Source organism: Vigna unguiculata, chromosome 8, assembly GCF_037176805.1.
Source record: "Vigna unguiculata cultivar grain cowpea cultivar isolate G323 ecotype 2 chromosome 8, ASM3717680v1, whole genome shotgun sequence".
NCBI classification, from domain to species: Eukaryota; Viridiplantae; Streptophyta; class Magnoliopsida; order Fabales; family Fabaceae; genus Vigna; species Vigna unguiculata.
This window is the reverse complement of record NC_140799.1, coordinates 20,680,873-20,698,126: the sequence shown is the minus strand read 5'-3', so window position 1 is coordinate 20,698,126 and position 17,254 is coordinate 20,680,873.

Sequence of the window (17,254 nt, the reverse complement as noted above, 5' to 3'; positions counted from 1 at the left end):
TCTAGCATGGCCAGTGGATTGAAATCAAAATTATTGTCATCTTTAAAAATACTTTATGATCAATATCAAGGGGTTGAGGAGGGTTCTCAAAGTCGCCAACAAGAATCCCAACTAGATGATGAAGATGATGATCCTCATGGCATGAGCTTCTACCTAAGAGCTACAGGACGTAGATTTGATTATATATCAGAGCTTGATAAATATTTGAGAGAGGATCTTGAACCTTATACAAAGTCAGTTGAGCTTGATGTTTTACATTGGTGGAAGGTCAACTCAACTAGATTTCTTATCCTTGCAAACATTGCTCAAGAGGTGTTAGTCATTCCCATCTCTACCGTAGCATCAGAGTGTGCATTTAGTACAAGAGGAAGGGTGGTTAACCTTATCGTAGTTGCCTTACGCCTAAAATAGTGGAAGTACTTGTTTGCACACAAGATTGGTTAAGAGGAACACCTTTCTCTGTACTTTTTAATGAGGATCCTAAAGTGCTTGATGAATTTGAGCAAAGTGAGTTTATATGAAAACTTTATATACTTTTTAGTTGATATTTTAAAATAGTATAATTTAGTTCAAAAATAGTGCAATTTAATTCAAAATCAATGCAATTCGGTTTTAAAATAGTATACTTTGATTAAAAAATAGTGAAGTTTATTCAAAATCAGTGCAATTCGATTCAAAAACGGTTCAAAAATAGTGTAGTTAAGTTAAAAATTAGTGCAGTTCAGTTAAAAAATAGTGTAGTTCAGTTAAAAAATAGTGCAGTTCAGTTAAAAAATAGTATAGTTCAGTTTTGATGTAGTGCAATTTATAAAACAGTTCAATTTATAACAGTTCAGTTTAGTTCAGTTCATATTATAGTGTAGTGCAGTTTAGTGCAGTGGAAATCAGTCTAGTTTATTTTTAAGAAAAATAGTTCAGTTCAGTTCGTCTAAACTATTTTTCAGTTCAGTGCAATTCATGCGAACTGGTTTTTAGTTCAATACAAATTTTATTAGTGTAGTGCAATTTGGTTTATTTTGCCCAACCCTACCTCCACCATGTCCTTTCCCTGAACCTACTCCTCTTTTAATCGATCAGATGCCTCCTTCAACTTGGTAGTACAATCAGCATGCTCTGACTTGATCAAAGCAAGTTGGGTAAACTACTTTGACATGTCAGCACTAGAGACCCGCATCTCCTTCAACTCCTCCCGAGCGATATTGAGTTTCTTTTTGTAAAGAGTCAATATAAGATTGATCCACTGTGGGGAAGTGGGAGGTAAGCACTACCAAGCGAAGGCTTAACTCACTAGCCGTTCGGAGAGCCTCAACCCCAGATATCCCTTTCACAAGATCCTTCACATCAGAACTTAAGTGATAAGACACCTTATTGTAAGACCCGTGGAAATTAATTAATTAAATAATTAATTAAGTAATAAATGCGGGTGGTGGGAAGCTTTGAAGTCATTAAATGTTAATAGGTATGATGTGGAAAAGTACTAGCTCATGTGGTTGAGAGTACTTTGATTGTGTGAGAGGACTTGGGTTCGAGTCCTATGTATGCCATTTGTGTGTTGTTTTAATTATTCTTGTTTTTTTTGATAGTGTATTTGTGAATAGCGAGTGATATTATAATTATAGAATTATAATAGTTATCACTGAATGTGAATTGGCATAGTGGTTATGCTTTGGCCTTATGGGTGGAAGGTCACGGGTTCAAACCTTGGTAGACAGGAATTTACCTTTATTTTTGCCAACTTTAGCTTGGAGTGAATGTGAAAAGGTTGGGCAAACCTAGCAGCAGGGGCAAGTCAAAAGGGGCTGAAAAACCATTGAATAACTACCCTTGAAAGGGGTTGAAAAACCATTGAATAACTACCCTTGAATAGGAATTAAACCCACCATAAAGCCTATTTTCGTTTTATTTTTAAACCCTTAGTGGAGACACATATAAAAGGGCCAATTTGAGGAAAAAAGAGGGTTTTAGCAGTGCTAATAGTTGAACTTTGAAAGGAGCACGAGTTTGAGAGTGAGAGGTGAGAGTTTTGGGTGTGCAAGGGCTGAATTGGGAGAGAGGTGAAGCAAAGCCTGGGTGAACCAAGGACTGTCATTCTACTCAATTCTAATCAAGAATTCCAGGTTGGGGAGTTGTCCATTGTGCGCTTAATTTTCATGATATGTGTTATGGTTCTGTGCAATTGTTGTTTTTATTATAAATGGAGTGTGGTGAATTCGTGAATGTGTGATCATGAGAAAGAATTGGATTGGTGGTTTATAGTTGCAAAACCCCTTTGTGCATTTTATTTTGGGAAGGAGGGTTTTGGTACTGTATTGATCAATTACGGCCAAACCTTTAGCTTTTGGTGATTCAACCGTGTTTATACAATGTTTATAGGGTGTGCTTGTGGATATGATTGTTTGGTACTGTTTATGTTGTGAATTGGGCACGGTTTGGTTGTTTTCGCGTGTGATCAGAGGAGAAACTCTGCAATTTTCGCCCAAGCAGGTTCATCTCGCCTAAGCGAGAGTTGTAGGGTCTTGTTTTTGGGTTTGGTTTGCGTTTCTCGCCTAGGCGACCAGGGACAGAGTTGAGCGACTTGGTCTCTCGCTCAGGCGAGAGACACTCGCCCAAGCGAGGTCGCGAGGAAACCTGGACGCTTTTCAGCGCGACTTCTCACCCAGGCGAGAGGGTTTTGGGGTTTTAAGCGATAAGCATGCTCGTTTAGGCGAGAATGGCTCGCCTAAGCGAGGTCGCGATGAGACTTGGTGTTTTGTTGATTGAATCCTCGTCCAAGCGAGGAGCTTTGTGAGTGTTGAGCGACTTGAGGCGACTATAGCCACTGTTACACACTCGCTCAGGCGAGGTGGGCTAGCTTAAGCGAGACTGGGGTTCTAGCTTGGGCGAACAGGCATGGCTTAAGCGAGAATGGTGAGGAACTATGTTCTTATGCACTGTATGGATTGTTGTTTGATATTTCCTAACTTATAGGAAGTTATATGCATGTGTTTGTGGTGTTTGAGCTTGAAGGATTAAGTCCATAGGATTTGGGATGTTCTTGGTTTTGGTCACGAGTGAGGAGTTCGTGATGGGTGGACCACATGCGGAACGTGAATTGTTTAGCTCACCGGAGGTACTCTTGTTGGGATGAATGAGCGAGGGAGTTCATTTCATGCTCAACTTGAGAATGCTATGAGCGAGGGAGTTCATAGTAGGAAAGGTGGGTATGCGGTCCGGGTCCGAGTGAGGAGTTCGGATGACGGGCTAGGGAGTCCATGAAGTAGGACTACAAGCGGGATAGGCTTGTAGGTTGGACCATGAGTGAGGAGAGTCGTAGAAGCACATGAAATACTAGATTTAGAATACATGCATGAACTCATATTGGTTATGAGTGTGGGGAAGAGGGTATTTTGCAAATTAAACAATTGAATACTAATGTTTGGGCTGGGGTTTAATTTCATATTTGTTTATGATATGTGCATAGCTCACCCTATCTGCTTGTGTGTGGCGATGATCGAGTAATTTATTATCCGGGAGCAGATGATGTTACAGGTGAGTCAGGAGACGCTTAGTGGCAGATAGGGGGCTCAGTGCACGAGGGGATTTATACTGTTATTGGTTTAATTTATATGTAATCTGATTACAACTTCATGGATTTGGATTTTTAATTGTAAAGGCGGATTTTGTGCTATTTTGACTATTAATATTTTATTGTGAAGGTTTAAAGTTGAAATTAACCTTGGTTTTTGGGAAATGATTTCATTAATAAATGAGGTTTATTTATATAAATTGTTGTTTATTATTTATTTTAAGTAATATCCTACCGGGATGTTACACTTATCCCCTAAGCGAATATCCTCACCCAGAAGTTTGATAGTTAGAGAACCTGACACATCATCATGGCAACCATTCTTGGGCGATCGACCTGAAAAGGATGCGTCCGCACGCCCTTTTTTCTTCTTCTTACCAGATGTCCTTTCAGGAGCAGGAACATTGAAGATAGGAAGGACGTTAAGAGTAGGCTCAGTTAGTGGAGGGGTGGACCAAGAGACTGGCGAGGAGGCATGCTCGATGAGGTCACTGCCTTTTTCCACATGAGGGCCCTCTTCATGAAATCGACATCCTTGGGTACAAGGCGAAACGTGGTATATAAAGCAAACAAAAAAATTAGATAAGTTTATATTATCTAATGGTAACTATTCGGCTTACAACCACTAACCATATACTACTCCTGATAAATTCTTCGAGAGCATACATCGAATTATAGCTCTGGCCGGGAGTTTATTAGGGAGCTCCTTGAGGACGACAAAGTTAGCCCGCTTAGCCGGGGTCATTTGTTCTTCCAGCTAGGGATCAACTAGAGGAGGTAATTGCGTCTAGTAAAGGGGAAATTTCGGATGATCGACCTGATGAGTTCAAATTTTTGCCCTCATTTAATATTTAAATTTGGGGATTTAATTGAATTTTCTGTGCTTAAAGATTGATTTAATTAGGATTTGTTATTATTGGATTTATTGAGTAAGTTTGGTAAAAGTGGCGTAAAAATTGATTTTAGTTGCATAAAATATTATTGGATATTCTAACGTTTGTTAATGGAGTTGGAATTTATTTTTGGTCATTAATAGTGTGGATTTAAAATATTCATAGTTACCAAATAAGTCCAAAATCAGGAAATTCTGGAAAAGAATAAATTAGGAGCTAAATGCACCCCCAGATTTTATTTGCACACTCCTTCTAAAGTGGACCACCAAAAACCTGTTCTGCACCCCCAGTTTTCACTAAGTTGCACCCCTCCTACCACTTAAACTCCACTCAACCAGATCATGCCATGTGGCAATCCCCACCTTTTAAAATTAGCCTACCAGAACAAGCCACGTGTCATAATCCTCCACTCACCAAATTGACCAGTCAGATCTTGCCACGTCATCATCTCCTCCATCTCACATGAAACTGTAACCCTAATTTTCTCCTCTCCCACCAGCAGCACCGGCAGCCGCCGCCCTTCCACCGTCAACTCGCCGGAGTTCTGCCACCATCAAAACCACCGCAACTTCGTCCGCAACAGCAGCGAACACCACCGCGCAGCAGCAACGAGCGCATCAACACCACCACACCACTTTGTTCACGCTCTAGCGAGACCAACGCATTCATCTCCTTCCCGTCGGCCACCATTCACGTTCCAGCACCTCCATTGCATATCTGCATCTGCGAACAACAACATCAACACAGATCTGAACCATCGCTACAACGCGCAAGCAGCCACGCCGGAAAACGCTGCTGAAGCGAAGCCACCACGAGCAACCACATTGCATCTGCAACGCACCAGATCTTCAAGTTGCTGCACCTGCAGCAACGTGAGTGCGAGCTTTCAATGCAACCAGTCATGGCAGCAGAAAACGCGAACCAGATCGGAGAAGCAACGTTTCCACCTTCGCGCTCCATCATCTTCACAGATCTGCACCGCGCCGAAATCCATCTGCACCGCAGTTCCGTCACCACCAGACCCGTCAGACCACCATGAGCCACCACACCAATCGCCAGAACTACGCCATCGTACCACCGCGCCGTTAGATGCGCAACCAAGGGAGGAAGGAGGAAGGAGAACCAAACCCTAATTCTAGAGAGAGTCTTTGTGCCACGTGTCAGGCTGCTATTGGACAGTGCAATTGGTCAACTGGTCAACTCTGGTTAAATGGTCAAAGTCAGCAATCAACTCTGGTCAAAACTGCAAAAATGGTTAAATGAGGGGGGGCGGAATTGGCAATTTGGCAGAAATTAAGTTGCTAATTAATTAAATAAAAATAAAAGATTTTAGCAACCGACAGATAAAGCCCAATGTCCAGTTGAAGCCTATATAAAGAGACTTAAGGGAGCAGCGAAGGGAAAACTTAGACACTTAGAACTCTCTGGTTGTGGCAGACACCGTCATCCATCGCATCTCTCATTCTCTCTTTTCTTTTATTTTCTTTCCTTCATCATATATTATCATGTATTCCATCAAAGCCATGGAGGGCTAAGCTTTTAGGGTTGATTCCACTATAATTTCTTAACTGGATTCTGAGGTTAGATGAATTTATGTGTTTGTTATTTTGATTATTGTTGTGGTTTTTGTTTATCTATGTCCTTTGCTTCTTAATCGAATAGAAAATAATGATTTTAAATCTACATGCATGCTAATCATATGAGTCAAAAGGTTTTTAAATTAAATTGAGACTTTACTTTGATTTTATTTAGAAACTTTCATTTGATTAAATAAGTTTTTGTCAATAATTGAGACTTTACTTTGATTAGAGTTAATTACTTTAACTAAAATTAGTCAAGACTTTATTTTGATTAATTAAGTTTTCTATTTGGTGAAGAAACAAAGGAATAGACATGATTAGGCATAGTAAAATTAATTGAGACTGTACTTTGATTGAGTTTACTATGGACAATCTAACAATTCTCACTTTTAATTGAGACTGTACTTTGATTAAAAGTGAGAATGCCAACAAATGAATTGAGTCTTTACATTGATTGATTTGTAAATCAACAACAATAATTAATTTAACAATAATCTCTAGATAACCAATGAAGAATCTTATTTAGAAAAAGCAGTGGAATTGACCTATTTATTATTATTGTGTTTACAATTTTCCGTGTCATTTTCTTTGCATATCAAAACCCCCTATTTTTATAGTTGCTAGTTTTAATTGCATTTTTAAGAATCAAATATTTGAGATCAATTCTGTATTCGTTGTGAGACGACTCAGAGTTATCTTAACCCTAACTATTTTGTTCACTACTAACTTGGCAATACTGAAGTTGCTAAAGTTAAGTAGTGGTAATTTGATCGCCTAATGACAGCGATATCAAATTTGGCGTCGTTGCCGGGGAATACGGTTAGTATTTCTTTTATTTTGATTCTGTTTTTATTTATTTATTTTATTTTATTTTATTTATTTATTTTTATTTATTTATTTATTTATTTTACGCATATACGTTTAATAGAGTTTGTTATTTTGTAGTCTTTAGTTTTCTTTTAATATATTCCAAGCAAAGTTCTATTTTTGTTTTGATTAAGAATTTCTTTTAAGAAATTTTTTGAGACTAGTTTGGAAAACTCTGTCTAGGAAAGACTTGGTATTTAAGTTGTCCACTGTGACGCACCTCTCTTTCCTAGGAGTAGACCCAACGACATCTTAAATCATTTCTTTCTTGAAATCTTTCTCCAAAACAAGAATAGGAAGAAAAAAAAACACACAGGGAAACACTTTCAGGTGGACTGCATAGTGCATGACTCAGGCCAATCCTGGTCAATTTTATCAACTTGATTCAGAACTTGAAAGGAACTTGTGTAAATCACGTAGGAGACTTGAACTCAGGTGTTCTACTGAAGGAGCACCGTATCATCTGAACTTACCACTGAAAGTGTACCACTAGAATCACCTCCGGTGATTAACATATCTTCTGATCCATCACCTGAACCAGAAATTCAAGAAGATAGAATGGAAGAAAGAACAATAAGAGAGTGGGCTTCACCAGATGCAGCAATTACACAAAACATGTGCATCCAATATCCAGATGGAGAATGTGAGCTTAAGTCTGGATTAATCCATCTTCTACCTAAATTCCATGGATTAGCAGGAGAAGACCCGTACCATCATTTGAAGGAATTTCATGTTGTTTGTTCATCCTTGAGACCTACAACAGTGACAGAGGAACATATCAAGCTTAAGGCTTTTCCATTATCATTGCAAGATGCTGCTAATAATTTGTTATATTGCCTTCCTCCAGGATCCATCAATACTTGGGAGACTCTGAAAAGATTATTTCTGGAAAAGTTTTTTCCAGCATCTAGAGTTGCTGCTATTCGCAAAGATATTTATGGGATAAGGCAACAAGAAAGAGAAAATCTTCACGAGTATTGGGAAAGATTCAAAAAGTTATGTGCTTCCTGTCCTCATCACCAAATAAACTAGCATCTCCTCATTCAATACTTTTATGAGGGATTGAGTATCATGCATAGACAAATGATAGATGCTGCAAGTGGAGGGTCATTGGTGGACAAAATGCCAACAAATGCAAGACAATTGATTGAAAATATGGCGTCGAACCATCAACAATTTTCCACCAGGAGTAATTCCATAACTCTATTGAAGGGAACCCATGGAGTAGAAGCTTCATATGTTGCAGATCACAAAAAAATAGAAGGGAAGTTGGATGACTTAGCGACTATGGTAAGGACCTTGACAGACTTACAGAAAAAGCCTATCCCTTCTACTTTATGTGGAATTTGTGCTTCTACTAATCATCCTACCGAGGCTTGTTCTATGTTAAAAGAGACAGGGACGTTAGACAATGAACAACCTCAAGCATATGCTGCAAACATCTATGGAAATAATAGACCACCTCGGCAGCAATACAACCATGATTTGTCCTCCAACAAGTGCAACCCAGATTGGAAGGAATATCCCAGCCAGAAATGGGGAAATCAACAGCCTCAACACCAACAAGTCTATGTTCCACCTCAACAGAGGCAACAACCACAACCAGCTGCAACCTCTGGTGATTCAAACATGGAAGCAATGATGAAAATGATGGCTGACATGATGAAGGGACAAATCAATGAGTTGAAACAGACGATGGAAGCAACCAATCAAAATTTGCAGAACCAGATTGGACAAATGGAAAATGAGTTAAATTAGATGAAGTCTCAACAAGGCTCAAGCAATTTGCCTGCACAAACTGTAATCAACCCGCGAAATGTAAGTGCTATTACTTTAAGATCGGGTAAGCAAATACAAGGTCTTGGGGATGCCCAAGAAGATGAAGATAAGGACAATGAAGTTGTACCTGATAATGAAAGTGGAAGATTAGATGAAGCAACACAAGCAACATCTGAAATGCCTGCACCTAGTGATAACTCTAGGTTGGTATCCCCTAATACTTCCTCTGAAAATTCTTCTCCTTATTCTCCTCCTCCTCCCTATCCAAACCGTTTGAAACCAAAAACTAAAAAGATGGAGGAGTTAGACAAAGAAATCTTGAATACTTTCAAGAAAGTGGAGATAAACATCCCTTTGTTGGATGTTGTAAGACAAATTCCTAAATACGCCAAGTTTCTCAAAGAATTATGTACACATAAAAGGCGTATTATGGACAAAGAGGTAGTGAACATGGGAAGAAACGTTTCTAGCTTAATTAAGAAGCCTGTAGTCAGAATGCCGCAAAAGTGTAAGGATCCAGGTATGTTTTCTGTTCCCTATAGGAAGTACTAAGTTTGACAATGCTATGTTAGATTTAGGAGCTTCCATTAATGTAATGCCTTTATCTGTTTTTACTTCACTTCATCTTGGACCTCTTAAGTCTACTGGTGTGGTCATTCAATTGGCCAACCGTAGCACAGTTAACTCTGCAGGTGTGCTAGAAGATGTGCTTGTCCGTGTGGACAAGTTAATTTTTCCTGCAGATTTCTACATCTTGGACATGAAGGATGATGAAGGAATGAGTTCAACCACAATTATCTTGGGAAGACCATTCATGATGACAGCACGTACCAAGGTAGATGTGCATGCAGGATCCTTAACTATGAAGATAGGAGATGAAAAGGTGCAGTTCAATGTGCTAGAAGCCATGAAACACCCAATTGAAGACCATTCTTTGTTTTGTATTGATTTATTGAGTAATGTAGTGAATAATTATGCTTTTGGACTTTTTGACGTTTTATCTGGTTTTCCTTCTTCTTTGGATTTTTCTTTTTCGAATATTTCGGGCTCAATTTTAGACGAAAGAGAAAATTGTAAAACAGGGGATATTGAGGACGCGGTGTCACTATTTGATACCTCTGTGGCTTCCGAGTGTGATGCTGAGGTGGCTGAAATTACCTTAGGCAGTAAAATGTTGCCATCTGTGGAACAGCCACCCATTTTGGAGTTAAAACCTTTACCATCTCATTTGAAATATGTTTATCTTGAGAGGGATGGGAAACTCCCTGTTATTATATCTGCCTTGCTTACTGACGAGCAGGAACAAAAGCTATTGTAGGTTATCGAAGATCACAAGCGAGCAATAGGCTGGACTTTGGCAGATATTCCTGTTATTAGTCCTTCTTTCTGCATGCACAGAATACTCTTGGAGGAGGATGCTAAGCCAGTAAGGCAACCTCAGAGGAGACTGAATCCTCTACTGATGGAGGTTGTGAAGAAGGAAGTCACCAAGTTGCTACAAGCAGGTATTATATATCCCATTTCTGACAACACTTGGGTGAGTCCTGTACATGTGGTCCCCAAAAAATCTAGGATCACCGTGGTCAAGAATGAGAAGAACGAGTTGATTCCTACTCGTATTCAGAATAGCTGGAGGGTCTGTATTGATTATAGAAGACTAAACCAGGCCACCAGGAAGGACCACTTTCCTTTACCATTCATGGACCAGATGTTAGACCGATAGGCAGGTAAGTCTCATTACTGTTTTCTTGATGGATTCTCTGGGTATTTTCATATTTATATTGCCCCAGAGGATCAACATAAGACTACCGTTACTTGTCCATTAGGTACATATGCTTATAGGAAAATGCCATTTGACCTTTGCAATGCTCTTGGAACATTTCAGCGATGTATGATGAGTATTTTTACAGATTTGTTGGAGCATTGCATTGAGGTTTTTATGGATGATTTTAGTGTATATGGTTCATCTTTTGATCACTGCTTGTCTAATCTTGCTAGAGTGTTGGAGAGATGTGAAGAAACTAACCTTGTTTTAAATTTTTAAAAATGTCATTTTATGGTGGAACAAGGTATAGTTTTAGGTCACGTTGTTTCCAAGAATGGTATATCTGTAGATCCTGCTAAAATTGATATTATTTCACAATTGCCTTACCTCTCTTCTGTGAAAGAGGTTCGATCTTTTCTTGGACATGCAGGATTTTACAAGAGGTTTATCAAGGACTTCAGCAAGATAGCCAACCCTCTCTCCAACTTGTTGCAAAAGGATGTAGTATTTGACTTTGGAGAGAGGTGCAAAGATGCGTTTGATACATTGAAAAAGGCGCTTACCACCACTCCTATCATCTAGCCACCTGACTGGACATTACCATTCGAGCTGATGTGTGATGCATCAAACTTTGCAGTAGGAGCGGTGCTTGCACAAAAAGATGGGAAGCTATCACATGTGATATATTATGCTTCCAGAACGTTGGACACAACGCAGGCTAACTACACCACGACTGAGAAGGAATTATTGGCTGTTGTGTTTGCCTTGGACAAATTCAGACCGTATATACTTGGTTCCAAGGTAATTGTTTATACTGATCATGCAGCATTAAAATTCCTTCTGAAGAAAGCAGATTCGAAAACAAGGTTGATCAGATGGATGCTACTGCTCCAAGAGTTTGACATTGAGATTCTAGACAGAAGTGGGGCACATAACTTAGTAGCTGACCATCTTAGCAGGATTGAAAATGGAGAAGATAACATTCCTATTAAGGATGACTTTCCTGATGAAGTCCTCCTAACATTGACTGTTGTGAAAGGTATGTCTCCTGAACCTTGGTTTGCTGACATTGTTAACTATTTGGTTGTTTCTGCTATTCCTCCTTCCTTCTCCAAATATGAAAGAACCAAGCTAAAAAGTGAGGCAAAGTACTATATCTGGGAAGACCCAATCTTATGGCGCATTGGTAGTGACCAAGTCATAAGGAGGTGTGTTCCAGATATCGAGATACCTCATGTGCTTGAGTTCTGTCATTCGTCTCCTTTTGGTGGACATTATGGCACACAAAGAACAGGTAGAAAGGTGTTGGATTGTGGATTATATTGGCCTACTATCTTTAAAGATGCACAGAGGGTATATGAAAATTGTGAGCAGTGCCAAAGGGCAGCCAGATCCATTACAAGAAGGGATGAAATGCCTCAACAACCCATGCTATATTGTGAGGTATTTGATATTTGGGGTATTGATTTTATGGGTCCTTTTCCTCCTTCTTTTGGGTTTTCTTATATTTTGCTTGTTGTAGACTATGTCTCCAAATGGATGGAAGCCATAGCTACAAGGACTAATGATTCTCGAGTTGTTATGAGTTTTGTCAGGTCTAACATTTTCTGCAGATTTGGGATACCACGAGCCATCATTAGTGACCAGGGGACTCATTTCTGTAATAGGCTACTTGAGAACATGTTGAAGAAGTATGGGGTGACACATCGCATTGCTACACCATATCACCCCCAAACTAATAGGCAAACAGAGATCTCTAACAGGGAGATTAAAAAGATACTAGAGAAAGTAGTGAAGCCTAGTCGAAAGGATTGGGCCACAAGATTGGATGATGCACTTTGGGCACACAGGACAGCCTACAAAGCACCTATAGGTATGTCGCCTTTCAGGGTGGTTTTTGGGAAGGCTTGTCATCTACTTGTGGAGATTGAACATCGGGCCTATTGGCCCGTGAAAGCATGCAACTTGGATTTTGAAGAAGCAGGAAATGAGCGTAAACTTCAGTTGCAAGAACTAGAGGAGATTAGGCTTGCAGCCTATGAAAACTCAAAGTTCTACAAAGAGAAAACCAAGAAGTTCCATGACCAAAAGCTTGTGGCTAGAAAGGATTTCAAGGTAGGCCAGAAGGTGTTACTATACAAATCCAAGCTTGGTCACATGAGTGGTAAGTTGCGCTCTACTTGGGAAGGACCATACATTGTTATAGAAGTCTTCCCTTATGGAGCAGTGGAGATCAAGGAAGAATCCTCAGCAAGAACTTTTAAAGTTAATGGGCATCGTCTTCGGATATTCATGAAAATCAAGATATGCTGAATAAGACGATGGATGGGATGAACTTGACTTCTCCCTCATACCTTCCACCTTGAGGAGGTAAGTACCCTTCATACTTTTTCTTTGCATTTTATACATATTGAATACATTGAGGACAATGCATGGATAAAGTGTGGGGGTGTGGGGAGATTTCCCCCTTTTCTGATTTTGTTTTCTATTTTTGTTTTCTTTCTTTTCTAATTTTGTTTTCTGTTTGTTTTTATTAAAAAAAATATCAATAAAACATATTGACATTGGATTTTTGGATTTGATTCACTAATTGGAACGATCATAATTCTGGGAAAATAAAAGTCATGTGCTATGAGTGGATTGTTGTCTGTGATTTACTAATTGAGTTGATTTGGGAGTTTCTGGAATAAATATTTTGTGAAAGAGTTTTTGACCTTGTGAGTTTTGAGCTTTATTGTAAGGATGAACTACCATGTGTCAGTCCTATTTTTTTCTTGTGTGACTTGCTCATGTCTTGTTGGTACTCAAATGTTTAGCTTGATTATGTTGTTTTACATCTTAGGTGAACATGCATGATTTGATATGACTGAGGCATTTCTTGTTTTTAGCTACTTGGCCAAATAAGCTAACCATGACATTGATTCATTGGAAGCCCCTTGAGCTTAAACCTTTTTTTTTTCTTGTTTTGAGCATATTGCTAAACCTTAAAAAGAAAAAGACCATTTTTTTTCCTTACCTTAGGGAGAAAGAAGGAGCTAGTGGATTATGTTGAGATTGGTTGAGGAATAAAGTGTGGGGGTGAGTATTTCCCCCACAAAGTTATAAAAATGGCAAAAGGAAAATAATTGTTGATGACAGAGTGTTGAAATGAAAAATGATTGTTGTCTGAAAAAGAGCAAGGATAAAAAAAAAGAAAGAAAAAAAGTAAGGATTGTTTTTGAAACTACGCTCCATAACTCTTTCTTCCTTACTATTTCAAAAACACACAAATCCTAAAGTTTTTCCTACCTTTGCCTTGGCCTCATTATAACCTGTGAAAAGTCCTCATGATTTTTGAATGCATGTTTTCTAAAAGCTGTGAATATTAGAGTCTTGCTAAGCATTGAGAGTGTTTACTTGCATGGGTATTTTGAGTGAAAACACAAGCCAAAACACTTGAGCGAATCTTGGTGAGAAAATATACATTTAACTTGAGTGTTTCTCTTTCATATTTTATTATCTTGTAAACTCAAAAGATTAACTCATGTGTGAAAAACATAATTTTATCCATTTGATTGTGCATGACAACATGATTTCTAGAAGATTGATCTGTTTCCATTTGTATTCATTTCTTTAATCCATTGAAAATATGGAATAAAAGACCTCAGAATAAAGTTTTGAAATTGTTAAATTTTGCCCAGGAGTGCAAAAGGATAAGTGTGGGTGTGTGATGAGTTCAAATTTTTGCCCTCATTTAATATTTAAATTTGGGGATTTAATTGAATTTTTTGTGCTTAAAGATTGATTTAATTAGGATTTGTGATTATTGGATTTATTGAGTAAGTTTGGTAAAAGTGGCGTAAAAATTGATTTTAGTTGCATAAAATATTATTGGATATTCTAACGTTTGTTAATGCAGTTGGAATTTATTTTTGGTCATTAATAGTGTGGATTTAAAATATTCAACGTTACATAATAAGTCCAAAATCAGGAAATTCTGGAAAAGAATAAATTAGGAGCTAAATGCACCCCCAGATTTTATTTGCACACTCCTTCTAAAGTGGACCACCAAAAACCTGTTCTGCACCCCCAGTTTTCACTAAGTTGAACCCCTTCTACCACTTAAACTCCACTCAACCAGATCATGCCATGTGGCAATCCCCACCTTTTAAAATTAGCCAACCAGAACAAGCCACGTGTCATAATCCTCCACTCACCAAATTGACCAGTCAGATCTTGCCACGTCATCATCTCCTCCATCTCACACATGAAACCTTAACCCTAATTTTCTCCTCTCCCACCAGCACCACCGGCAGCCGCCGCCCTTCCACCGTCAACTCGCCGGAGTTCTGCCACCATCAAAACCACCGCAACTTCGTCCGCAACAGCAGCGAACACCACAGCGCAGCAGCAACGAGCGCATCAACACCACCGCACCACTTCGTTCACGCTCCAGCGAGACCAGCGCATTCATCTCCTTCCCACCGGCCACCATTCACGTTCCAGCACCTCCATTGCAGATCTGCATCTGCGAACAACAACATCAACACAGATCCGAACCATCGCTGCAACGCGCAAGCAGCCACGCTGGAAAACGATGCTGGAGCGAAGCCAACGCGAGCAACCACACTGCATCTGTAACGCACCAGATCTTCAAGCTACTACACTTGCGAATCCTTCATGCTGCCGCAACCATCTCGCGCGCCAGCAGCCACCGCAGTTCCAGCACGCACCAACACCAACAGCAACGTGAGTGCGAGCTTTCACCGCAACCAGTCATGGCAGTAGAAAACGCGAACCAGATCGGAGAAGCAACGTTTCCACCTTCGCGCCTCCATCATCTTCACAGATCTGCACCGTGCCGGAATCCATCTGCACCGCAGTTCCGTCACCACCAGACCCCTCGGACCACCATGAGCCACCACGCCAATCGCTGGAACAACGCCATCGCACCGCCGCGCCGTCAGATGCACAACCAAGGGAGGAAGGAGAAGCAAACCCTAATTCTGGAGAGAGTCTCTGTGCCACGTGTCAGGCTACTATTGGACAATCCAATTGGTCAACTGGTCAACTCTGGTCAAATGGTCAAAGTCAGCAATCAACTCTGGTCAAAACTGCAAAAATGGTTAAATGAGAGGGGCAGAATTGGAAATTTGGCAGAAATTAAGTTGGTAATTAATTAAATAAAAATAAAAAATTTTAGCAACCGACAGATAAAGCCCAAAGTCCAGTTGAAGCCTATATAAAGAGACTTAAGGGAGCAGCGAGGGGACAACTTAGACACTTAGAACTCTCTGGTTTTTGCAAACATCGTCATCAATCACGTCTCTCATTCTCTCTTTTCTTTTATTTTCTTTCCTTCATCATATATTATCATGTATTCCATCAAAGCCATGAAGGGCTAAGCTTTTAGGGTTGATTCCACTGTAATTTCTTAACTGGATTCTGAGGTTAGATGAATTTATGTGTTTGTTATTTTGATTATTGTTGTGGTTTTTGTTTATCTATGTCCTTTGCTTCTTAATCGAATAGAAAATAATGGTTTTTGTTTAAATCCTTTGCTCATTCCCGACCGTGTTATTGGCACAAAATTTCAGGCGAAGAGAACTGTCCTCCACATTTTCCTTAAAGAAATCAGCTTTGTCCAAATCTACTAAGTCATTCCCCCATCGGAACCTCGTGACATAATCTCTTAGTTCATGAGGTGCCCACTCGTAACTAGGAATAAGTGGGAGATCCAACCGATCGCCTTCGTCGGCAAAATGAATCTTAACCTGGTTTCTGTCCTCACTCTTGGTCAGAGTCAACTTCTCCGACCATCGCTTTAGACCCCCCAACATCTTGCCTCGATAAGCTCTCAATCATGTTATTAGTATTTATATGAGTGAAACTGTTACCTGATGGCATCTCCTGATTGAGTGATCCTCATCCTGTAAAAGCGTTACTGAGAGGGACGAAGAAGACCCGCGTCCCCAAGACCCCCACCTTCCCGACCAAAAGACTTGTCCGAGCTCGACAAATTTACAATTGCCATTATTACCTAAAAAGCACAAACCGATCGACGCGAGAAGTAGAGAGAAGGAAAAAAGTGTGAAAATGACCCAAACCACATATTTTTATTTATAGAAAATTCAAAGGACACATGGCAAGACCAGAACCACACGATCAAGGGACGATCAACGACTCAGGAGACGCGACGCTTCGTATTTTGCCCGAGCAATATTCTTTTAAACCCTTTTCGCTCAACCTTCACCTACGCTCAAGGCTTGGGAGGCTTGTGTACCGTCGGGCCTAGTTGCTCATCTTAACTGAACGACCCAAGGATAAATGGCAAAGGCCGCCCGTAACGGCTGGTCAATACAATGGTCAGGATTGAAGTCATGGCTAGTTGATTTGGCAATTTCTTCGAAATAATAAGAGCTCAATAACTGAATGACCAAAGGACAAGTGGCCGAAGGCCGTCCGCGACGGCCGGGGTGACCTAACACCACATTTGCTTTGTCAATAGCTAACTAAAAATCATATTGATACCCTTTTTAATGTGTGCAACACCGGCTATGACTTGCCATTCTCAATCGGCTGTTAAGGCGCACGCATGGTCGCGACGATTGGGCGGACGCAGCACAAGAATCAGATAACTATAATTAAGGTAAAACAGATCAGTAAACAAGTTTAAAAAGCAATTGGGCCGCAATTAAGAAAACCTTAATCATAGACCCATATAAAAAACTATAAATAAGATCCCAAGGTAACTTGGTAAGGACTTTTACTTCACATTTATCACAACATTAATTGTTAATCTCGACCGAACTTAAATTGACTTAAG